We start from the raw sequence: 26,552 nt of genomic DNA, 5'->3' as shown, positions 1-26,552 counted from the left end.
AGGATACTTGCTCCTAGGTCTCTCCCATAGAACACCTTCTCTTTCCCAGTGCCCTTGCTCAAAATTAACTCTCGTCCTAATAAACACACCATCAGGCAGAACTCTGATGCAGCAAAGTAAGAGAGATCCGAAACAAATGAACATTGCATATCCTAGGAATCAACTAGTGTGGTACTCTCTCCCCTACCATCTTTCACTTATAAATGTATCAGTCTGCCCCATTTGTTGCTTCTCAGCATGTGTGTTATATTGGTTTGGTAAACCATGTCATATGTGATACTCTTCTATTCCGTGACCTCTTTTAGCTGGCTTCAGTTTTTATTATTTTGAAGGCACTACTTCATTTGCTCCGTAAAAGAATGCCATCAAATTTAACAGTAGCAATCATTGGTCCCAAATTTTCGTTTGAGAGCACTTATACATAAGAGTAAAGCAAGTATTTGTATTAAAAAAAATTTTTTTTGAGACAGAGGCTCCCTATGTAGTCCCTGCTGGCCTGAAACTCTACAGCTTCTCGCCTCCGTCTCCCTAGAATTACAGAAATGTACCATTGTGCCTGGCTTGAAAAATTCATTTAATGATTTATGATACTAATAAATTATCAGGCAAAAGGGGTGGGAGTGAACTAAAAAGGGAATACCGTAAACTTCCTATAAACAAGGTGCGCATGAGTCCTTGGGCCAAGAGAGGCTGACGTAACACTTTCGTAATACTCCTTCGCCCTTCTACCACACCATCATTCATTCAATAAACAAGTACTATATTAGGTATGTACCACGTGAGAAGGTAGCGAGATACGGTAAGAGGAATCCGTCCGCTCTGGAAGAGTTTACTCAAGACAGGTTTACAAATTTCTCTGGCCTTTGCCTTAGACTGCAAACTTTCTTCACAGAGAGACCCTGTCCTTGCCCCCGACTATTTACTCTTGGGCTCTATCCACAATCGCCCATCCTGAAAAGCCCTTAGAAGACTACATCTCCCGGCAGCCTCTGTGGCGGGGAGGCGGGGCGGGGCGAAGAAGCACGCAGGCGCACAGCTCGGTCCCCCGCACGCAGGCGTAGTGCGCACGCCGGCTGAGCTGGGTCTTGCTTCTTGGTGCGCGGCGGCGGAAAGCGAGGCCTGGTGAACACCACTGAGCCGTGGGCAAGCTGGTCGAGGTTGTGCTCGGAAGAGGGGCGGTGGGCAGACGAGAGTGCGAGCGCCTTACCCTAGCAGCGGCACCGAGATCGGCTGCCTCGAGCCGGTGAGTGAGCCGGCCGTGGCCCCTCCCCCTCCCGCCAGCGGATCCGGGCTGTCCTAGGTGGGACCCAGGAGAGGCCCCGGGGCGAAGGCGGGAGCCGGCCGAGGCTCGAGCTGGGGTGTCTGGGCCCGGACGCTCGCGGCGCGTCGGTGCGTCACCGGCCCGGCTGCCCTAACGGCCGCGCGGCCGACCGAGGGAAAGGGGGGGCGGGGAGCGCTGGTGTGATCGCCACTAGGAACGCCGGTCGAGGCGGGGCGGCGCGGCGGGTGGAAGCTCTGCCGGGGACTGCGGGGCGCCGCGGTAGCAGGGCGGAGATGAGGCAGCGAAGCCTGCGCTGCGGCCGGCGCGCGCAAGCTAGCGGGCGGGGGCGGAGGCGGGGCGGGGCGGGGGTGGGCGACGCGGAGAGCGAAGAGAGGCCGGAAGGAGCCGGGGTGGCATAAAGACTCGAACCCACCGGAAGGGACCGTCTTGGGAATTGACAAGTACAGCTCGGGCCCGAGCGGGTGTTGGGAGGAGGTACGATGGTGGAGACGGGCGGCTGCACTTTGCAGATGTCATAACAACCTGGGCCCGAAGCGGCTGACAGGGGTGTGGTAATGATAGGAACGACAGAACTTGGTCCGGGCAGAGGAGTGTAAACCGGGATGCCTTGGAAACTGGTCGCCAAGTACTAGATGAAAGGCTGAAGGATAACTGCAGTGGAGGAAGTCTTCTCAGGATTGAGTGAAAGTGCTTTTTGTTCCACTTTTTAGTGAAAAGTTTCAAAATAACTGATTTTTAAGGTACGAACTCAGATTTCATAAACAGTAAACCATCGCGAAATACTTTTTGAAATATCCTGTTAAATACTCTTACTAACTTTATTATTCTTTGTTTCCCTTAAACTGTTCCTTCAAAATCTTTATTAGCAGATGAGTAGGTAATTTTTTTCTCTTTCTCCTTCTCTGTCTCTCCCAACTTCTCTGCGGTACTGGGGTTTGAATCAGGGCCTCAGTGCTTGCTAGGCAGGAGCTCTAACAATTGAGACACTCTGCTGGCCCCTTCTCTTCCTCTTATTAGTGACATTGCCTTTTCCTTGTTCTTTTGTGTTTTTGAGACAGGGTGTCACAGTGTAGCCCCGGCTGCCCTGGAACTTCTATTCTTCTGCCTCAGTCCACCATCACCCCTCAGTGCTGGGATTACAAGAATGTACCACGAAACCAAGTTTCTTCATTTTTTTCTTATATTTGTAATGTTTTGGAAATAATCTGGAAGTTAGTGATTCCTCCATTTTAAAGATTGGAGAGATTAAAACTTAATTTTTTAAGGAAACAGCTTTGTTGTATTTTTACTGAAATTATTATGGGAAGACAACTGTTGTGTATATGTGATTTTAAGATGAAGAGCATGAGAATAAAAAAATTAGCTCTTATAGAGCTCCTTTCGAGCTAATGGGCTAAATACACGTATTGAAATATTTAAAACTTAAAGTAACTTTGAAGTGGATGTTAATTTTTCTGTTTTACAGATGAAAGTATGGAAAGAATTCCAGTTCTTGCTGGAACAACTTTAGAACCCAAACTCACCATCATCTTTAGAATTACTTTTCTGCCCCCAGCATTGAAAGAGAGTCTCACTAAGCTGGTCTTAAAGTGGAGATTCTCCTGTCTCAGGCCTGTACCACCTCTTGGTCTTGGTTGTGTTTCTTTATCTAATGCATTCATTCATTGAATACTTTCAGAGTGGTATTTGTCTGAAAAACTGAGGATATTGTAATGTTCAAGACACACCATTCATGTTCTCATGCAATTTATAGTGTAACAGGGAAACCTAACAAATAATATAAAAACCACATGGCATTCTGCTCATTATAATTGAGCAGAAACTGTAAAAAAGCATTTTTACAAAATAGCAAAGGAAGTTCAAATGGAAGCACACAGTATAAGCTTTGAGGGTCTTTACAGTCCTAATAAAAACCTAGAATGAGAGCCAGACACGGTGCCTCATGCCTGTAATCCTAGTGTTTAAGAGGCTGAAGGAGGAAGATTTAGAGTTTCGGGCGAGCCTGAGTTATATATTAAGAACCTGTCTCAAAAAACAAAACTACAAAATAAAACCCTAGAATAGGTCTGGGGGTATAGCTCAGTTGCAGAGTGCTTGCCTAGCATGCTTGAGTCTTGGGATCCACCCCTAGCACCATCAAAAAACAAAACCTAGAACATCTAGGAGAAACAAAGTGACAGAAATAAATGCATCACCTGAAATCCATATACTTGCATTATGCTTATTGCAAAGTGCTTTTCAATGAAGATTCTTCACAAAACTGGTTTAATATTATACACTTTGAATTTATCTAGAGCTGCTACATACCATAGGAGGCCATGAAAAAAATTTTTTTTGCTGTGCTGGGATTGGAACTCAGGGCCTCACACTTGTTAGGCAGGAGCTCTACCACTTGAACCACTCCACCTGCTGAAAAAAGATCTGTATTGCCATCTAAAATACTATTTCTAATTTATTTGTTGGTTCCTATAAAATACCAATCATGGAGACAAATTACTTTTTTTTTTTTTTTTTTTTGGCAGTACTAGGGTTTGAATTCAGGACCTCGTGCTTATTAGGGAGGTGCTCTGTCACTTGAGCCACACTGCTAGCCCTTTTTGCTTTAGTTATTTTTGAATAGGCTTCCTATTTATGCTTCCTGCTGGGGTGATAGGTGTGCACCACCACTCTGGTTGAGATGGTGCCTCCCTGACTGTTTGCCTGGGTTGACTTGAACCGTGATCTTCCATGTATCTGCTCCCTGAGTAGCTAGGATTACAAGTGTGAACCACCATACACAGCTGACAAATTCTTCTGAAGACCTCAATGCTCAGCACTTTTGTTTGTTTTAAAACAACTGCCTTTCATTAGGTTATTTTGTTGAGCCATCTTGTTTCTTTAGAAGTGTGTAGTATACATAAAGTGAATTAAGATCATTGATTGACTATGCAAGTAAAGATGGCTGACCTAGTGATAAAGATAATCCCCTGATCCTTTTGGTTTTAAGGTATCTTTACTTTGTAGGGATTATGAATTTAGCTATAGCAATGGAAGAACAAATTTGAAGTGGTAAACAATTCAATTAGCTGATGTCTTTCTTCCCTTGTTGCAGTAAGCAGAGGGTGAACCCAAGACCAATTTGGGGGCCAGAATTAGGACAGGAATTAGAAAATTTTGAGGTTGTGCATTGAAAGAGGGGTGAAGACCGATGGAATATGCAATTTTTTTTTTTTTTTTTTTTGGTGGCACTGGCGCTTGATCTCAGGGCCTTACGCTTGCTAGGCAGGCAGTCTACCACTTGAGCCACTCCACCAACTGTTTTTCTTTTTAAAGATGCTAACAATACTAAAAAACAAATCTGAATTAAAAAAATGTTTCTGACCTAGTGCTGTAGACTAACTGAGACAATTCTTGAGAGCAGGCAGTAATCCAGAATGTGGATAATAGGGATAATCTCCTTCATATAAACAAGAATAATGCTGCCCTTCATATACAAAGATAAGTCTGCTTACTCATCATGCTCGTTGACTTTCCATCACGAGCAGGGATATGTGCTGAATTGTCCATATATCTCTATGCTTTTTGACTAGCAAGGCAGCTTGGGGTCAGAATGGGGTTTTGTAGCTGGGGAACAGATAGTGCTAAAATCTATGAATGGGTCAAGTCTGCATCAGATACTTTTATTTATTCTTGCAAAACCACTTTGAGGAGGTGTTTACATGTACAGTATGATTAGGTAACTTGCCCTACTTTACAGAATAAGTGGTGGAGCTGGGATTCAAGCATAAGGCTGTTTATAATTACATTAATCATTAAAACTTGGTTTTATTAGCAGCTCAGTCTCTATATCAGAACAAACTAGATTTAGTTTAACATCATGAAATGATGCTGTAAAAGTCAAATTCAGTAACAGGTGAAAGACTGTCTAAGTTTCTTGTTTTACCACCATTCAAAAAAATTCAATTTTAAAATTAGAATAATAGCTGAAAAGCTACTGTCCCCAGCCACTACACTTTATAAAATTACTCTTTCTCTTATTTTCTCCTGTTTACATCTATATTGCAATTTTTGATACAATAATTTTTAACATCTGCTATTGATACTCCTCTAAGTAAGATATTCCTAGGTGTTCCATACATACCCACCTCACCTAAACATACACTGCTTCTCCCTTTTCAAGACAGTTACCACAGGTGTTTGTTAAGTCAATATTCAGTAGTTGCAGTATTATAACAGTGTAAATATTCACAGCCCAACCATGTGAAGTACTGTGATAATCATCTTCAGGAGGTAGTATTTTTATTTGTTCATTTCTTGAGAATTGTAATGGAAACCTTTGTACTCTTAATGCGATCTGGACTGTTTATATTCTAGGCATGTTTCACGGCTGTCATCCTGGGACTTCTCTTTATATCATTTTAAATGCTCTTTGCCTGTTTCCTGCTTTGGATCCATGTTTCTTGTGATTTTTTTGTTGGTTTATTAATTTCCTTGGAGTACACCTTCTAGTAACTCACTGACATAAGGTACCTGGCAGTATGAGATCTTGAATGAATAAAAATAATCTTCATTCTGCCTTCAGATTTGATCAGTCATTTGCCTGGGTATAAAATCCTAGGTTGTAAATCAGTTTTTCTTAACGTTTAGAAGTCAGAGCTCAATAGCTCGATTGCTTCGTTCCTTCTAATGTTACTTTTGAAGTCCAAAGCAATTCTGATTCTTCTTCATTTGTAATGTTGCCTTCCTTGTTTGCCCTCAAATTTCTAGAAGCTTTTATGATGTTATTTTTAATCCTTGATATTCTATGATAATATGCTTAGGTGTTCTCTGTCCCTTCTATTTAGGGGCATTCCCTGGATCCCCTTACAAGCTGGGAATTTGGTTTTTAGTTTTGGGAAGTGTTTTTTATAATTTTTTGGCATTTAGGTAAAAATAGACATTTAGAGATGATTATGATTTCAGTTCTTGACAAACTTATCAGATCATACAAGGTCCTTTAATATTTTTTCTTAAATTTCTGAGTCTTGCTTATATTCTTCGTCCATATAGTACTGTGTATCATATTACTCTGCATGGTTCAACTGTGACAGTTTATAAGTTGGGATACTGTAAACACTGATTACATACTTTGAGTATATATGAGTTGTGAAATACGTAGTAAGATGTGTGTGTGTCGGGGGGTGGGAGGGCGGCTTATGTGTTGTGTTACAGACCTTGTCCTATTTTTTAATATTTTTACTCAGCGTTGTTTTGGGGGCCTCTTAATTTTATTGCATATAAAAATGTACATATATAATATATACATTTTATGAATATATACTAAATGCAGCAAATAAGTATGTTTATACATATATGTGTGTCCAATGTAGAATTCCATAATTCACATGTACCACATTTTACTTTTCATAATAATTGATACTTGAGTTTCTTTTCTGCACAGAAATACCCTGTTAGGTGTGCATCCTTATGGGACTATGGGAAGGAGAAGTCCTCTGGATTCTATTCCTGAAGATGTAATTCCTGGAGCACAGAATAGAGAATTAGTTCATGTGTCTGTTAGCAGTGCAGTAGGGTTCTTGTTTGATCACATCTTTGGATTTGTGTTTATTACTTGTTTGTTTTGCAGTACTGGGTTTTGAACTCATGGTCTTGTACTTGCAAACAGTCTACTTGAGCTGCTATCCCATCCCCTTTGCTTTAGTTTATTTTAGATAGGATCTTGTGCTTTTTGCTCTGGCCAGCTGTGAACTGCAATTTTTACCTACACCTCTGGCATAGCTGGGATTACAGATATATATACATCACTGCCTGGATTGTTTTTGTTGAGATAGTGGTCTCCCTAAATGACCTCCCCCGCTGTGTACCCAAATTGAAATTCTCTTCATCTCCACCTCCCTAGTATCTGGGAGCCTGTACTTGTTTTTAATTTAATTTTCTATTCTTCTGTTACTCTAATGGATAAAAAGTGTCTCAATCACATTCTCTAATTGCTGGTGAATCTGAGCATCTTTTTGATCCAGTCAGATTTTCCTTTTTGATAGGTTTCCTGACTTTTTGATTTGCTGAGATCCTTTTGGACTCGAGATCTAAGCCTATCATCTGTGTTAATTCTGTCCATGGTATCTTTGTTTAATAGATACTCTAAATTGGATGCATTATTTCTTTGATAATCTCTTTCTCATCAACATTTTGTTCTTTTTGAAATTTTTATTGTTTTGAATTTTGGAACTCTTAGGTGGTTTTACTTGTTTATTTGTTCTTGTTCCTCTTATTTTCCCTTTGTCTTTTTCTGTTTCCTAGGAGATTCTTGGGTGTTACTGTCCAGCCCTTCTGCTGAATTTTAAATTTCTGTCCATATTTTAAATTTCTTAGAGCTCATTATGTTGTAGTATAACCTTTATATTGTTTCATAGATGCTATAATCCTTAACATTGATCGTTTCCTTGATGTTGTTTTCTTTAATTCCCTTTATTGCTCTGTTTTATCAAGTTCCTATGTTTCCATTGCTGCTTTTTCTGTAGCGGCTTCCCACAGATGTCTTGTAATCTTATGGCTATCCATTCTTATTTAAGAATGAAGTACCAAAAACTGAATTGGAAGCTCTATATGTCTGACTATAGGTACAGTGGAGCACCATTTTAGAGTGTTTCTAGTTCAGTTTCTTTACAGTAATCCTCTCAACATCTGAAGTGGTAATGGGGGGATAATTGCCTAGCTGTGAAGGACAGGGGAGAAAATCTGGGTGGGTGATAGCTATTTTGTAGATTTTCAACTAACCCAGCTGTTCTCACCCTACCTCCAGAGATATCTGAGGGATCTTCAGTCTGAAGCCGCCTGCTTGCTGGGCAGTGTGAATCAGTTTGCTTCTTATTGATTTCTCGGTTTACAGGTTAAGTTTTACCTTCATTGTTTTCCACTTGGCTGATAAAATATTATCTGTGGGAGACGATATGTCAGAACTCTGTCCTCAATTTTATTGTGAACCTAAAATCACTTAAAAGTCTATACCCCAATGCTTCTTGGATTTGTATTTAAAGCTATAACTTTTTAAAATACTGTTCTTTGAGTTTTTTTTTTTTTTGTAGTACTGGGGGTTGAACTCAGGGCCTTGTACTTGCTTAGGCAGGCATTGTAACCACTTGAGCCCCAGCCACCAGTAACTTGCTTATTTTGTAGTCATACTATGGTTTTAGTTTTCAGTACTAAATGTGCACTATTTTCTAATAAAATTATACATGATTTATATAATGGAATTAAGATTGTTAGCATTTCATGGTGTTCCACAAACAAAATGTGAATGTTTAACGTTCAGAACATTTATGTTGTATTTGAGATTTACTAGCTAGATAGGCTGACCCAGGATGCTGGGAATATATAATATCTTGAATATAATAAAAATGGAAAAAAATCTGCAGTGTGTTTTCGTTATAGATTGATGGAGAATGGAGGTATTATTGAATGAATAAAGACAAATGAGTCCTGAAAGAGGTTCAGACTTGATCTAAGAAGTGCAAAGGCAATATAGGTTCTTATACATTGAAGTAACAGTGATAAAAGTATCCTCCCAAGAGCTGTGTGGAGGATAAATTTAGGAACAAAGTCTGAGGTTGAGACTCTTACTAGGTATAAGATGACAGGGACCTGAAATAGACAGGGACAGAAAAAAATCAAACACTTTAGATGTGACATGCAAATTTCATAATTGACTAAATGGACATGACAGAGAAGTAGGGAATCTCTGAAAGAATGGAGTGCATTTCTGCTTTACTACCAGTAGTTTTGTATCTTGCTTTTAAGTTTATTGCTCCCTCCCTTTTTAAACTATTTCCCCTAGAAAACAAGGGAAAGATTAGGCACAGTGACTTTCATTTTAAAAGCTGACAATAACCTAAAATTTATTTTATTTTTTTGGCAGTAGTGTGGCTTGAACTCAGGGCCTTGGCTTGCTAGACACTATCACTTGAACCATACCCCCAGCCCTTTTCGCTTTCATTTATCTTTCAGGTAGCATCTCACACTTTTTCCCTGGCCTGGCCTGAGACTGTGATCCTCAAACTTATACCTCCTGTGTACCTATGATTACAGGCACATACCAGGTCCAGCCCTAGTAACTCAAAAGTTTCAGTAAAAGATTGATTGATAATATCCTGAAAATATTTGCTTAGGATAAGCCAAATAATTTTCACATACTGCTGCTTTGTTGTTTCTCTTATCATAGACTTGTATAGATTTTCTTTTCTTCTTCTTTTTGGGGGGTGGTACTGGGATTTGAACTCAGGGCCTCATACTTGTTAGGCAGGCACTCTACCACTTGAACCACTCCACCAGTCCTGTTTTGTGTGTGTGTGTGTGTGTGTGTGTGTGTGTGTGTTTGTGTTGGGTATTTTCGAGATAGGGTTTCTTGAACTGTTTGCCTGGAGTTGGCTTCTAACCTCAGTCCTCCTGATGTCTGTCTTCTGAGTAGCTAAGATTACAGGTGTGATTACCGGTGATTTTATTTCTTTTCTTTGTCATCAATGCTTTTCTTCAGTCCAACTGAAGCCTGTGTTTTCAGCTATATTTTGCATTATTTTACAGTAAAACTTTTGTTTCTTTATATTACATTTACTATATGCATGTGCATGTAGGAATTGTCTTGAGGATCTTTAAAAGAAAAAAACCCAAAAAACCCAAAGTCCATAGTTCTGTGGAAGAATAGTTGAGGTGATGTACATTTTTCAGAAAGTTCTCTAACGGAAAAACAGAAACTTCCCTTTTCCCTTTAAGAGACAAAACTAACACATCTTATTTATGCATATTGGCAAAGAAATCTTTATATTTTTAATTATATATACATAGACTTTTTAAAGGGTTTTAGGTTCATAGCAAAATTTAGTGAAAAAGTTCACAGTTTAAATCTGCCCTCTGCTCCCACAAGCATATAGCTTCCCCTACCATTAGCATCCTGCATCAGAGTGATTGATTTGTTACAATCAGTACTATACACCAAACATTTATGTCCCTTTCAAAATTCATGTATCGAGACCCAATCCGTGTGATTTGTTAGAAGATGGGGCCTTAAAGGTGATTAGGTCAAAAGAGTGGGATCTTCATGAATTGGATTTGTGGCCAATGAAGGAGACCCAAGAGAACCCCCTTTTTCTTCTTGCCAGTGAGAAACTAGCTGTCATTACACCAGGAAATGGGCCTCACTAGACACTTGAGTTCACCAGTGCACTGGACTTCTCAGCTTTTAGACCTGTGAGAAATTTCTGGAGTTAATAAGCCTTCCGGTTGTGATATTTTATTACAGCAGCCCGAACAAATTAAGACATTTGGTAAACTGACATTAATACATCACCATCACCCAAAGTCTTTAGTTTATGTTAGGGTTTTTATCTTGGTGTTGGACATTCTATAGATTTTGGCAGATGTAATATATACCACCCATTATGGTATATAAAACAGTTTGTCTGCTCTAAAAATCCTCTGTGCTTCACCTGTTCATTCCTCCTTCCTCCCAAGTTCCTAATAACCACTGATGTTTTGTTTCCATAGATTTGCTCTTTCAGAAGTCATAAAGTTGGAAGCTTATCCATAAGTTTTTCAAAAAGTCTCCACTGTGATAAATATAATACCCTCCTTTCTCCTAAGGAGAAGAAGCTATACTCAATGTCAGTTATAGACATTAAGAAAACATTTGCAGATAGAATTGAAAAAAGTGCTACACCATGACCAAGTATATTTATCTCAAGAATCAAGGATCTTTCAGTATTGGGGGATCTATTAATATAACTCACTATGTTTCATAATTCAAAGAAGAAAAACAATGACCATTTTAATAACTACCAAAAAAGCGTTTGATGTAATTAAACATGGCATTTCAGATTTTATTATCATTACTGTTATTATTGTGTGTTGTACATGGAATTGAATCTAGGTCTAGCACCAAGCTACATCTCCAGTTGCATTTCAGATATTAGAAACTAGTTAAAGTGTGTATAAGCGGGTGGTAATCAGCTATGATTTTTTTTTAAAGTATCTCAAAACAGCTGCAATACAACTAGAGCTCTCGGCCCCAAATATTCATTAGCTGATGAGTAGAGAAATTATAGAATAGGTATATAATGGGGTAGTATTCACAAGAAAAAGAATCAGTTACTGATATATGCAACATCATGGATGGATCTCATATAGTAAGTGAAAGAAGCCATGCATATGGGCTGTATATTGTATGATTCCATTTATTTGACATTCTGGAAAAAGCAAAACTGTAGGAACAGAAAATCAACCAGTGATTGCTTGGGGTGGGGGAAAGTAGGTTTACTTTTTTTTTGTTTTTTGTTTTTTTTTTGGTACTACTAGGGTTTGAAGTCAGAGCCTCATGCTTGCTAAGCAGGCACCCTAATGCTTGGCCTATTCTGCCAGCCCTTTTTTTTGTGATGGATTTTTTGAGATAGGGTTTTTTTTTTTTTTTTCCTTTTATTATTCATATGTGCATACAAGGCTTGGGTCATTTCTCCCCCCTGCCCCCACCCCCTCCCTTACCACCCACTCCACCCCCTCCCTCTCCCCCCCTCAATACCCAGCAGAAACTATTTTGCCCTTATCTCTAATTTTGTTGTAGAGAGAGTATAAGCAATAATAGGAAGGAATAAGGGTTTTTGCTGGTTGAGATAAGGATAGCTATACAGGGCATTGACTCACATTGATTTCCTGTGCGTGGGTGTTACCTTCTAGGTTAATTCTTTTTGATCTAACCTTTTCTCTAGTACCTGTTCCCCTTTTCCTATTGGCTTCAGTTGCTTTAAGGTATCTGTATTTGTCTGGGCTGGCTTCGAACCTCTGTCCTGATTTCTGCCTCCTGAGTATAGGCTTGAGCCACCAGTTCTGGCTAAGTTTACTTCTTAGAAAAGGGTCCGACAAGTTTTTGGAGTGATAAAAATATTCTTTATCTTAATTATCGTGGTTTATATATGTATATATAAATTGCCACTATATAAATTATAGAGGTATACATACATATATATATAAAAACTGCTTCTCAAAATTCAAATAGCTTAAATGGTTAAGTTTACTGTATGTAAACTGAATTTCATAAATCCAGCCTTTATAAAAAGTCAGTGTCATACTTAGTGGCAAAATACTAGCTATGTATCAAGATCAGAAATGAGACAGAAATATTAATAAACACCTTTGTTGTTTAACATTGTTCCAGAAGTAATAGTTAATATTTTTTAAAGGAGGAGTGAGATAGAATACAAATATGAGAATGGAGCAGGCAAAGATTAATAGGTTTTTAAAATGTTGAATATCAAGTGTCAGCCTTGAAAGTATCAGAAACAGAATTTTGTAGTTGATTTAATTCAGTGGCTGGTGTAAAATATAATAATGAATAATTTTCCTGTATAGATAGTAGCCATTTATTGTAACAAAACAGATAAAGAAAACCAAATGTGATGGTGCACATCTGTAATCCCAGCTACTTGGGATTATGAGGCCAGAGGATTGATAGTTGGAGGCTAGCCTGTGAGATGTTCCTATCTCAAAAGCAAAACGAAACAAAAAAGAGAAACTAGGAATACATAAGTTTTCACCAAGAAACACAACACTGTGACTATTTTTAGTTTCCTTAATCTGTGAATTGAATACTATCTGAATATATAAAATAACATTTTTCCCCTTAGGCAGAAAAGATAATCTAGATCAGTGGGTCTCAGTATTTTCTGTGTGTGTGTCGGTGGGGGGGTCATTTTTTTATTGTTGTGTTGTGTTGGGGGTGCATTGTGGCATTTATAAATGTTCATACAATATATCAAATACATCATACTTGAATCCACCCCCTCCATCATTTTCTTTATCTCTCCTTCCCCCATTCCTGGGATAGTTTGAACAGGTATCATTTTTCCATTTCCATACATGTATATACAGTATTTGTACTGTGTTCACACTCTCATGCCCTTCCCCCTCTTTCCCCTCTCACTGGTACTGGCCTCCCCAGGCTAGTTTCCGCCCTCCTTTTCTCTGATTTTGTAAATGAAAAAAAATGACATCTTTGTTTGTTTAAGATAGCTACACAGGGAGTTTTCTTGTGATATTTCCATGTATATACGTATTATAATCTGAATTGGTTCATCTCTGTTTTTCTTCTTTCTGCCTTAGTCCCCTTTTTATGGTGGCTTCAACAGGTTTAAAAATTCTGTATTCATTCTGTGTAGACAGTCTATCAACCATATTCACATTCTTAACTTCTTTCTTTTACCCTCCACCTCTCATAATGTGACCTGCTTTTCATAATATTGCTGTATTTGTTTTAGGTCTATATTCCACATACAAGAGAAAACCTGCAGCTTTTGGCCTTCTGAACCTGGCTAACTTTGGTCTGTGAATTGAGTACTGTCTGAATGTATAAAATAACATTTTTCCACTTTAAGAGAGAAAAGATAATCTAGACTAGTGTTCTCACTTTTCTTGGGGTCATCTTAAAATTTCTTTTTTGAGACAGGGTCTTGCTCTGTAGCCTGGCTAGTCTCAAACTCGGGATCCTCTTGTGTCTGCATCCCAAGTTGGATTATAGGCAGGTACCACCACACCTGACTTAAAAACTTGTTTATCCTCTTAACTTACTAGTGGACCTCAAAAAACTTTTCCTTGTATTATTGTTTTGTAACACTTAATATTTATTGTGTTATATATTAAAAGAGAAAATTGTGAAACAGGAGTACCCACGCATGCATTCCATTAGAAGTTAGAATAACGATGCTATCACAGCTCACAGTCTCTGCAAAACTTGTGAGCAAGTGAAAGGGAAAAAAAGATCATAGTATTATAATGAGGGCAGTTGTCATGAGAAATATTTTTTTCACATTGTCAAGTACAGAAAAGTTTGCAAGTCCTATGTTAGCAAGCAGTGTGAAATAGGGAGAAGTGGTATATTCATGGTGATACGTTGTTGAAACATTTTAAAGAATAATTTGACAGTATTAAAACCTTAAATCTGTATGCCTTTTGACCTTGATGCCCACTGTTGTAATTCATTCATGAATATAATTGCACAAATATACATAAATACATAAGAAATAGTAATTGTTCAGCATTGTTTTCATAATAGAAAATTAGAGATAAAATTGTCAGTCATGCCTAGGGACTGGTTATTATGTTATAAAAATTATTATATTAGTTACAAGATAACTTAATCCTATAGAATTGATTATGAAATGTTGTCCAGAGTTGAAGCAAAGTACACAACTGTGTGCATCATCATTAGCACAATAGAAAACAAAAGGATGAGCATATACTTGCATAAACAGTTCTTGAAAGGATATATAGAGAACTTGATGGTGGCTAGAGTTGGAAACCAGAGAAGGAGCACTTTTATGTTTCTTTTTATTTCCTTCCATATTGTTTGGACTTTTTTGAAATTCTGAGCCTTTTTATCATTTAAAAGGGAAGAATATTTCAGGGGCACAAATGTACTATATGAAGATAAAAATTGTTAAGACTGTTGGAGATACTTGTGAGCTCTTATAGTTTACCCCCCAAAAAAGTAAGAGAAAAACCCAAGAATTCCTGGCATTTCTTAGTTTTATTGTGTGTACCCACTCATTTTAAAGAATGATTGCTCTAATAAACTGAGACTTACTGCTCTTTCTCATCAGTGACCTTTTCTAGTGTCTATGCCTATATTTTGTAAGGGGGGGGGTTCCTTTCCAACTTCAGCTGCTAAATCCTGTCTTATCCCTCACAGCTTAGCTGAGCTGTCATCTTCTCTGAGATATCACTGATCACCTTAGCCAGAAGAGTTCATTTTGAAAACTTAATAGTTATTTATAGCCAGTCCGTTGGTCTTCAAGTATCCAGTTTGAGCTATATATGGGCCAGGCAGTGCAAGTATATTTTCATATGTTACTTTTCTCCGCTTTATGAGGAATTACCATCTTTAAATAAGGAAACCAACCCTCAAGGATGTCTTTTTTGGCAGTATTGGGTATTGGGATATTGGGGCTTCTTAGACAAGTGCTGTACAACTGGAACCATGCTCCCAGCCCTTTTTGCTTTAGTTATTTTTCACATAGTGTCTTGTGCTTTTACCTAGAACTGGCCTCAGACCATGATCTTCTTACCTCTGCTTCCCCAGTATTTGGGATTTTAGGTGTGAGCCACTATACCTAGGTTAAACTTCATTTTTTAAAAAAATTTTTTGTGGTACTTATTGTTTGAATTCAGGGCCTCAGCTTGCTAGCCAAGTCTTCTACCACTTGAGCCATGCCCCAGCTCTTCAGAGACATCTTAATATCTTCCTGACATCATTGTACTGAGTAAATTTTAACACAGGACTTGAAGACTAGGCTTCATCTCTTAACTTGCTTCTTATGACACTTTAATAAAAATGAAGCAAATATGTATAGTTAAGTTTTTATGAAAACATTTTTTACATTTTTTAAATTTTAAAATAATTTTAAATTTATAGAAAAGTTTTAATCATACACAACCTCTTATATATCTTTCATCCACATTCTCCTATGTTTATTTTACCTTTTTGCTCCATTTGCTTTATAATTAATTCTCAGAATACACGTATCTGGTTATCAACATTGCTTTTCTTTAGTTGCCTTCCCTTCTATCTCTGTAGTGAATATTTCTTAAATCTAGTTGGTTTTTGGTTCATTAAACTTGGCCCAGTTTTTGTTCTTTCTTGTGACCTAAAATTTATAGTTCTTAAGATTTGGATTGCCATTAGAACACCACTATTACTGTGTTGTATTGTGACATTTCAGAGACATAATGCCTACCTCAGGGAACCAGAACTTTTTTGTATGTCATTTCTCAGCACCTTTAAATATGAAGCTTTCAGAATTATTCACATACTCTCCTGAGTAGTATACCTACCTTTCAGAGTAATAAAGCCCAATCAGACAGAATACCACTGAGTAGGTACATGAATATGTTTAGGTTGCCATAACAAAATGCCACAGAATGTTGCTTAAAGAACAGAAATTTATCTTAGTTCTGGAGGCTAGAAGTTAGATCATGTAGGTGGTAGTAGGTTTGATTTCTGGTGAGGCCTTTTTTGCGTTGCAGTCACCTGCAGTCTCATACTGTCTTTTCTTTTCACCTCAGAGAAAGAGATCTCTGGTATATGTCACTCTCTCTTTGAGGTGAGGTCTTGATATGTAGGTCTTGCTATCCTGGATCTTGATATGTAGTCCAGATTGGCCTTAAACTTTGGATTCTCTTGCCTTAGCCTCCTAAGTGCTGAAACTACAGGCATGAATTACCACACGTGGCTTCAGTTTCTTAAAAGGTCATCAGTCCTATCAAGTTAGGGTCCCACCTTTATGATCTCATTTAACTTTACCTCTTTAAAGGCCTGTATCTAAATAAGTCACATTGGGGTTTAGGCTTCAATGTACGAATTTTGAAGGTTACTATTCTGTCTATAACAGTAGAGCACTGGGTTTATAACCAGCCCTATAATGTATTAAGTTTGTGTCTCTGGAAGTCATTCCACCTCTATGGGCCTACTGATTCCTTACCTGTGCAAGGTAAGAGTATTAATTCTTGCCCAGAATGGGTTTGCTTACACCAAAACCATCTCTCTGTCTCTCTTTTTTTTTTTTATGGTGGTGGTACTGGGTCTTGAAGACAGCTCCGTGCTTGCTAGGCCAGCACTCTACCACTTAAGCTATGCCTCCAGCTCCAAACCATCTTTTTAAAAGTAATTGTTCCAGATACTGGGGTCTAGCTAAGTGGTAGAGTATGCACCTAGTATGTACAAGGCCTTGGGTTCTAATCCAAACACAACAAAAAAAGTTTTTCTAAGTGATTGTTTCTACAATTCCACATAACATAAGGAGTTCTGCTGATCCCCTTCCTAGTAAAACTGGGGAAAATTACTTAAAAAGTAATCACAAAGCTCTTGAAATGGTCCTAAGCCCTCTAGTAAGTGAAAAATGAGGGGAAAGGCTAGAACAGAAATGAAGGGGGATACTTTAATGGTACTCCACTTTCAATAGAATGACTAAGCAGAATGTCAACAAATTGAGTATAAATCAAGTAGTCACCCCTTAACCTATGGAGGGGCACATTGTAAGACCCTCAGTGGATGTTTGAAACCACAAATATTACTGAACCCTACATATAAGTATGATCTGATAATTGAGGTGTCTGCTAAATGACCAACTAGTAGGTAGAGGATATACTGTGGATACACTGGACAAAGAAATGATTACATCCTGGGCAGTGTGGAGTAGAATGTTGTTCAGATTTCATCAATAATTAGAATGGTGTACAGTTTAATTTTGTGTGTGTGTGTGTAACTGGAGTTTGAACTCAGGGCCTTGAGCTTACTAGTCAGGTGCTCTACCACTTGAGCCACTCCACCAGCCCTAAAATTATGAATTGTTTATTTCTTGAGATTTTTTATCAATAATTATAATGATGTGCAATTTGAAATTTTTGAATTGTTTTATTTTTTTAAACTATGGTTGGTCACAGGTAACTGAAACTTTGGAAATCAAAACTCTGGATAAATTGCTGAGTGCCTGTTGCTCATGTCTATAATTCTAGCTACTTAGGAGGCAGAAATCAGGAGGATCACAGTTTGAAGCCAGCCCTAGCAAGTAGTTTGCAAGACCCTGTCTCGAAAACCCATCACAAAAAATGTCTGTTGTAATGGCTCTAGGTGTAGCCCCTGAGTTTAAACCCCACTACCAAAACAAAACAAAAAACCCCCCATGGGTAAGGGCAGGGAAGGATGGGGTAAAATGGTGAATTGTTGCTGACATCCCTAAATCCCAGTGGCACCTAACTACCCCCTAAAAAAGGAGACACTGGGACCCTGAAGGACACCCACAAAGTCCTATAACTAGCAAGAAGCAAAGTTATCTTCGATTCCACAAAGAAAGAAGCAACCAACTATGTGGAAAAGTGCTCGCAGGTCAGGACTCCCCATCCTCCACCCCTGAAGGCTCCATGATTCCAGCTTCCTGGAACACAAAGAGGCTCTGAGCTCCATGCTCCCACTGCTATGGGACCCACCACCCCACAACCTGAAACTTAGGGGAAATCCTCTCCCCTCCATAAGCAGGCTCCAGGGTCCCCACTGCTCTGCAGGCGCCAGAAGGCACATACCTGCTGGCTTTGTTTTCCCCTGCTTGGCACTTGGAACCCTGCACTCCTGCATAATCAGGCAGTGGGCCCGCTGCACCAGAAGTCAGACACTGGACAGCTTTTTTGCCCATGGGCACCTGCTACTCAGCACTGGGAACCCACTGCCACACACAAGTGGACCCCAATTGCAGGCTTCGCTACTCTGCAGGTGCCAGGAGGCTTGTTCCCCTCTGGGCACAGAGGCCCAGCATTCACCACCTCACTTGCCAGAGAGTCCCCACTCCATCCTCAGCAGGAGTACCAGCTCCTCCACCAAGGCGTGGAAACTAATCTGCACCACAGGAACCTTGCACGGTGCATGGTGTGAGGTTTCCAGCGTGTCTCTCTCTGAGGAAAGTTGCTGGAACCCCACCTGAAGAAGCTGATGTGCTCCACGTGGCTGCCTTTGAACAAGAACCTTCCCTGGACTGGACAAACTCAGGGCTCTTGGTACTGAACACCTCCAAGGAACTGTTGGCATTGGAGTGTTCTGTCAGTGATGACACCTACCAAAAGCCTGCTTCCAAGCATAGCTATACACAGTAAGTACTGGGGATCAGGATGAGAGAAAACTGCAGCAGGTGATGGCAAAAGACTGTCAAATTATCAAGAGACTCAGCTTAGATCTCCAAACACCTCCTCCTCCCCAACATTGGTCACTGCTCTTCAGAGCCAGGTATCCAATTAGACTGCCATCAAGTGGACTGAAATTCAGTCATTGGGGTGGGGGGAGCATCAGTTGCTCTCAAGAACACTAGAAAATGTGCAGTCTTTTAATGTGAAATTTGTGTTTGTCCCTGTTAAGACTGTGATGTAGATTTTATATTCGTATATCTTCTTGTACTGTGTATTCCAGTAGCAGCTATGCCTTGCTGGAGTTTTCTCTTAAGCCCTATCCTCTGTTCTTCCCACTCCGGGTCATCATCACAGGAGAGCATTTCAGTCTTCAACCTTAAATCACTACTTCTTCTCCTTCAGTCACCCTCCCCAACTCACACTTTCCATCTAACAGCAACCATAACCTCTCCCTAGCTCTTAATTTCCCCTTTTACTGTTCATCTCCTACAATCTACTCTTTCATTACCAATACTATCAGTGTTAGGCTGAATCCCAAATCAGTTCTGTAATTTTGTTGTGTTCACATCTGTCTATCTGTCCAACTTACTTTAATGTTACCTTATCCCTTCTCACCCACTTCAACATCTACTGATTCTCTTCATCTCTTCATAACATCCCAGTCTTCTTAATCATCCCTTTCTAGCACCCAAGCTACCATCTCTTGCTGCTATATAAACTTCTCACTAGACCTTTCCCTCTGTCTCCTCCACAACCTTTAGCCTTTCAGGACCATGAAGACACATCCTTTCTCCAATACACAACCAAGAACACTAGACCAGTAGCAGTAGTTCATGAGGGATTACTGTAATTTCAAGGCTGTAGTTTAACAACTGTAGCAGCTTTAATAGCTAATCCTCCCTACCCCATGTGGAACAGGGGGTTGAATCTAGCACCCGGAGAATAAGAAACAGAAGAGAATATTATGGAGCCTCTAGCCCACCATCTAGAGACAAGAAAAACACATCAGAGCTCAACACTGAAGCACAAGGGATTTGAACCCTGAACCCAAACCAACCCCAGATGCATAAATCTCAACACAAAAACATGAAGCAGCAAGGCAACAGCTCTCCCTCAAAAGTCAGCTCCATCAGTGAGGATTTAAACAACTATGAAGAGGAAGAAATACCAAATATTGAATTCCGAAAAAACCAATAGGATGAGCTCAAAGAATAGAGACAAAAACTAGTGTCTGATTTCAAAGAGATGTGAACAAACTAAAAAGAGAGTACAGACTTGTGGGGATGGATTATCAGAAGCCTGTGAGCACTTGACATAAGCACAGTTGTGCTCAGTGATCTACAGGCTGAGTTTGGCATGGCCCCAGCTGCAGAAGGGGGTGAAGGCATAAAGCATTATTGCTGCTTTTCCTAAGTTGTTTACATTCAGAGAAGTAGGAATGCAGGTTTCTCTCATTACAATGTCACACCCCTCCCTGAGAACTGTTGTTCCACTTCCTTGTTTACCACTGGATATAAAAGACTTGTTGAAGGAAGACGTGGGGTTTTTTGATGGGGGTTGATTGATTGGTGGGCTGCTGAGTTATGCTAGAGATTAGAGGACAGTGCAAGTCTGAGGACCGAAACTTTAAAAGGGAACATGGGACAGTGCAAGTCTGAGGGACAAGTCACTAAAAAAGATTAAAGAAAACATGGGACAGTGCGAGTCTAAGGCAAGAGACTTTAAAGAACAGAAAAGAAGAAAAACTTTAGAAGTAAGGTTTTAAAGAATAGAGAAGAAAGGTTTCAGAAGTAAGATTTTAGAAGCATAGTAACAAAAACAATAATAGAGAAAAGAAGTAACGAGGCTGTTGTGCATCTCCATTTGAGTGCCCAGCACACCTGGCCCCAACTCTGTGCATGTTTGTCTTCTATCATTTGGCCTTTCTGCATCTCCAGTCACCCCCATTTAGGTCAGGAGGAACAAAAGCTTGTGAGAAAGTTCACTACACAAACAAATGAAATTAAGAAGACTATGCAGAATAGGAAAGAGGAAGTCAGTGAAGATAGGGAAATCCTGAAAAATAACCTGAAATAAACAGCTCAAGATTCCAAATAGAAATCTCAGTTGAAAGCTTGGCAAACAGAGTAGGACAAGTTGAAACTAGAGTATCAGGATAGGCAAAGTTGAGGAATTAAACAGTAGAAGATCGTGAAAAATGCTAAGATAATATGAAAGGAACATGCAAGACATCTGAGACAGCATGAAAAAAACCAAACCTTCAAATCATGGGTATAGAAGAAGGAGAAGTGATACAAACCAAAGGATTAGACAACCTATTCAATAAAATAATAGCTGAAAACTTTCCCAGTCTTAAAAGAGTGATCCAGGTGCAGGAAGCTTACAGAACAACAAACTGTCAGGCCCAAAAAAGAAACACCCCCAGACATACCATAATCAAAACACTCAACATACAGAACAAAGAAAGAATACTGAAAGCTGCAGAAGAGAAAAGAAGAGTCATATAAAAAGGCAAACCCATTGCAATAACAGCAGATTTCTCAGCACACACTCTAAATGCAAGAAGGTCATGGAAAGACATATTTCAAGCCCTGAAAGAAAACAACTATGAACATTGCCTAGTCTAGCCAGCAAAACTATCCTTTCTAATTGAACAAGAAATTAAAACCTTCCACAACCAGCGAAAACTACAGTAATTTACAACTACCAAGCCAGCACAGCAGAAAATACTTAAAGGACTCTTACACACAGAAAAAGAAACTAGAGCCAGACAAGAAGATGCAAGAAAGGAAAAACCTTTTTGTCCAAGCAGACCAGTAAACAAGGATTAGGTAAAAAGTGAACAGGGAAATAAAAAGTGACTAGAAATACCACCTAGCTCTCAATAGTAATACTGAATGTTAAAGGGCTCAATACCCCAATCAAAAGACATAGAATAGCAAATTTGAAAACAGCAAAGCCCAACCATATGTTGCTTATAAGAGACTCATCTCGCTCAAAAACAACAACAAAAACACTGGCTCAGAGTCAAAGGGTGAAAAAAGGTTTTCCAAGCAAATGGACCCTGATAACAGCTATATTCATATCTGACAAACTAGATTTCAGGCTATCATCAGGAGAGACAATGAAGGTCACTTCATATTAATTAAAGGAACAATCCATGAAGAGGAAATATCAGTTCTTAACATTTGTGCACCAAGTATAGGGACACCCAGCTACATTAAACAAAACAAAACAAACACTAATGGACCTAAAAGCACAGATAGACCCTAACACAGTGGTAGTGGAAGACTTGAATACCCCACTGACACCAATAGATTGGTTGTCCAGACAAAAGATCAACAAAAAACCTCAGAACTTCTACACACATTAGACCAAATATACACAAGAGACATCTACAGAGTATTTCACCAAACAACCAGGCAATATACATTCTTTTCTGCAGCTCAGGGAACTTTGCCCAAAATAGATATTTTGGGACACAAAGCAAGGCTCACCAAACAACAAACTTAAGAAAATTGAGATAATCCTCTGTATAATATCAGATCACAAAGACTAAAACTAGTCCTCAACAACAAAAGAAACAACAGAAAATACTCAAACACATGGAGACCAAACAACTCACTGCTGAATGATCAGTGAGTGGCCGAAGAAATAAGGGAAGAAATAAAAAAGTTCCTAGAATAAAATGAAAATACAACCTACCAGTAGCTGTGGGACACAGCAAAGGGTGTGCTAAGGGGAAAGTGTGTAAGTACCTAGATTTAAAAAACAGAGACTAATTATGTACCTTAAACCTCTAGAAAAACAAGAACAAGCAACCCAAAACTAGCAGATGGAGAGAAATACAAAGATCAGGGCTGAGATCAATGAGATTGAGACCAAAAAAAAAAAAAAAAAAAAAACTATACAAAGAATCAGTGAAACAAAAAGTTGGTTCTTTGAAAAGATTAGCAGGTTGGATAAACCCTTAGCCAACAGGACATAATGGAGGAGGGAAAAGACCCAAATTAACAAGATCAAAGATGAAAAAAGGGGACCTAGCTGCAAATAATGTAATCCAGAGGATCATTAGAGAATACTTTCAAAACTTATATTCATGTGAACTGGAAAATATAGATGAAACGTATACATTTCTAGATACATATATCAACCAAAATTGAACCAAGAAGATAACCACCTAAATAGACCTATGGCAAGCAATGATATTGAAGCAATAATAAAGAGCTTCCCTACAAAGAAGGGCCCTGGACCTGATTGATTCATGGCTGACTTTTACCAAACCTTTAAAGAAATAATACCATTGCTTCTCAAACTTTTCAAGGAAATAGAAAGGCAAGGAACACTTCCAAACTCATTCTGTGCAGCCAGCATTACACTCATTCCAAAACCCAATAAAGATACAACACAAAAAGAATTATGGGCCAGTATCTTTAATGAACATAAGTGCAATGATTCTCAGCAACACACCAAAAAGATCATACACCATGACCAAGTTGGTTTCATTCCAGGGATGCAAGGATGGTTCAACATGTGTAAAACTATAAATATAACAGCATATAAACAGAAAGATAGACAAAAACCACATGATCATCTCAATAGATACAGAAAAAGCCTTTGACAAAATTCAACACCCTTTCATGATAAAAGCTCTAAAGACACCAGGTATGGAAGGAATGTTCCTCAACACAGTAAAGGTTATATGTGGCAAACCTACAGCCAACATTATACTAAATGGAGAACAAGTGAAACCATTCCCGCTAAAGCTAGGAACAAGACAGATGCCTGCTTTCCCAACTCCTATTCAGTATAGTTCTGGCATTCCTAGCCAAAGCAGTAAGTGAGGAAAAGGGATTCAAACAGAGAAGGAAGAAGTCAGACTCCATATTTGCAGATGTCATGACCCTATACCTAAAGACTAAAAACTCTTCCAAAAACTACTAGAAATCATAAACTCTTTTGGCAAAGTAGCAGGATACAAAATTCGTGTACAGATACCAGTAGTCTTTCTATAAACCAACAGTGAGCAGAGGAAGTGGGGAAACTTATTTACAATAGCCTCAAAAGGAAGAAAGTACTTTGGAATAAATTTAACGAAGGAAAGCAAACACCTTTTCAATGGAAACTATAAACCACTGAAGAGAGAAGTTAAAGAAGGCATCAGCAAATGGAAACATCTCCCATGCTTGTGGATTGGTAGAATCAACATTGTGAAAATGGCAATACTACCAAAAGCAATCTATATGTTCAGTGCAATCCCTATCAACTTTCCAATGACATTTTTCAGAGATAGAAAAATCAATCCTAGAATACAAATGGAAACATAAAAGACTGTGAATAGCCAAAGCAGTTCTGAGCAAAAATTTCAATGCTAGCGGTATCACAATTTCATCAAACTACATTATAGTACCATCCCAGTAAAAATAGCATGATATTCCACAAAACAGATATGAAGACCAATGGATTAGAACAGAAGACCCAGAAATAAACCCATAAAGCTACAGCGAGTTGATCTTCTCCCAGAACACATGATGAAGATAGCCTCTTCAACAAATGTTGCTGGATAAGCTGGATATCCACGTGTAGAAGTCTGAAACTATATCCGTTTTTCACCCTGTACCAAAATCAACTCAAAATGGATCAAATGTTAATATAAAGCCTGAAACTAAAACAACTCCAGGAAGTAGTAGGAAATAGACTGGAACATACAGGTATAGGAAATGACTTCCTAAGTATAACTAAAAATGGCTCAGCATCTACGAGAAAGAATGAACAAATGGGACTGCATCAAACTAAAGAGCTGTGCACAGCAAAAGATCATAACTAGACTCAGGCGACAGCCCACTGAATGGGGGAAAATCTTTGCCAGTCATTCATCTGATAAGGGGCTAATATTCAGAATCTAAATATTCAAAAAACTCAACCCCCAAAGGATCAACATCCCAATGAAGAAATGGGCACTTGAATTAAACTGGGACCTTTCAAAGGAAGTGGTACAAATGGCCAGTAAATACATGAAATGTTCAACTTTCCTGGTTAAAAAAGAGATGCAAATCAAAACTACAGTGAGATCATCTCACCCCAGTTAGAACGGCCATTTTCAAGGGCAATTACAACAACAAATGCCGGCAAGGATGCAGCGAAACAGGAACACTTACACACTGATGGTGGGAATGCAAATTAGTACAATCATTGTGGAAAGCAGTATGAGATTCCTCAAAAAGCTAAAGTTAGAACTGCCGTATAATCCAGTGATACCACTCCTGGGCATATACCCAAAAGAACTTTAAGTCAGGATACAGTAGAGACACTTGTTTAGCCCTGGGACAGGATATCAGGAGTGTTATGGACATTAATAATAAGTCACAATGCTTTCCTTTGGTCCTTCCCCCAGCCAACCCACATAAACACTATTCATATTTAAAACACAATATTATAGTATAGACACAGGATTCTAAGTGTTTTCTTTGTCATATGATCCCTTCCACCATTTTGTTTATGATACACGTTTGGCAGAAGCAACATCTTTATGAAATCTACCCTTATATTCCCAGGTATTAATAACTCCTCTGCTGTAGGACAGCTTTTTAGCTTATATGACATTATTAAGTGGCATTTAATCTATATTGTAAATACGTTATAAATAAATATTTATGTGTTTACATTGTGGACCATCTTTCCTGAAGTTCAGCTTCTATCTAAAATTCCTAGAACCTAGGAAATAATTAGCATAGTATCTTCTTTGCTCGGAGGCTATAATATTCAAAGTCTAAATTCTAGGTATTGTGCAACACATTAACAAAACGTGGGTTAGGTTCTCTTGTTTTAAAAACAAATGAACACTGTGTCAGAAGTTATGTAATAAACCGAAGCCTAATTCTTGCAAAACTTTGTCACGTGAAGAAACTAAAGACCAGAGAGAATGAGTAAATTACCCAGGCTCATATATAAATGACAAAGGCAGAATTTGGCAATAGGTTTGATTTCAATTCAGTGGTCTCTGTATTTCATCAAAATTTCTCCTAGAATTATGAAGTTGTGATTTCCAGTATGGTAGCCACAAGCATGAACTAGCTATTGAGCACTTGAAATGTTGCCAGGGTGAATAGACATGTGCTGTAAGAGTAAAATAGACTCTGAAATAGAGTTAGTATGCAAAGAATATAAAAATGTTAGTAATTTGTCTACATATTGACATATTTTGTAACACAGGCTAAATAAAGTTTGTTACTGACATTAAAAAAAACTCTGGGTAAGAGGGAGCTATTGTATTCAAATCAAAATGAGGGAGAACACATTACTTGTTTCCTTACAAAAAATTAAATGAGTTATGAGGAAATACTATGAACAGTTGTATTCCAGTAGATTTAATTACCTAGTTGAATGAGATGGACAAATATTTTGAAAGTCAGGAACTATCAAAATTAACTCAAAGGGGAATAAGCAATCTGAATAGACCTGTAAGATATGAAGACATTGAATTAGTAGTCACAAAACTGCTCACAAAGAGAAGCTTAGGTCCGTCTGGCTTTCCTGCTGAATTCTACAAGACATTTAAAGAATTAATACTAATTCTTCACAAAAT

General features: G+C 38.7%; 1 protein-coding gene across 1 annotated transcript in view; it reads left to right on the top strand.

Annotated features, from left to right (window-relative positions):
* The first annotated feature begins 1,039 nt into the window (after nt 1-1,039).
* Kpna1 (karyopherin subunit alpha 1) overlaps nt 1,040-26,552 on the top strand; it is a 90,864-nt gene continuing 65,351 nt past the window's right edge. Inside the window, exon 1 of the mRNA XM_020167997.2 lies at nt 1,040-1,243. The gene's annotated coding sequence lies outside the window, so the exon portion shown is untranslated. The remainder of the gene's footprint in view (nt 1,244-26,552) is intronic.

Source organism: Castor canadensis, chromosome 5 (assembly GCF_047511655.1).
Source record: "Castor canadensis chromosome 5, mCasCan1.hap1v2, whole genome shotgun sequence".
NCBI classification, from domain to species: Eukaryota; Metazoa; Chordata; class Mammalia; order Rodentia; family Castoridae; genus Castor; species Castor canadensis.
Note: the sequence above shows the minus strand (reverse complement) of the source record. Positions and strands in the feature narration are given on the sequence as shown.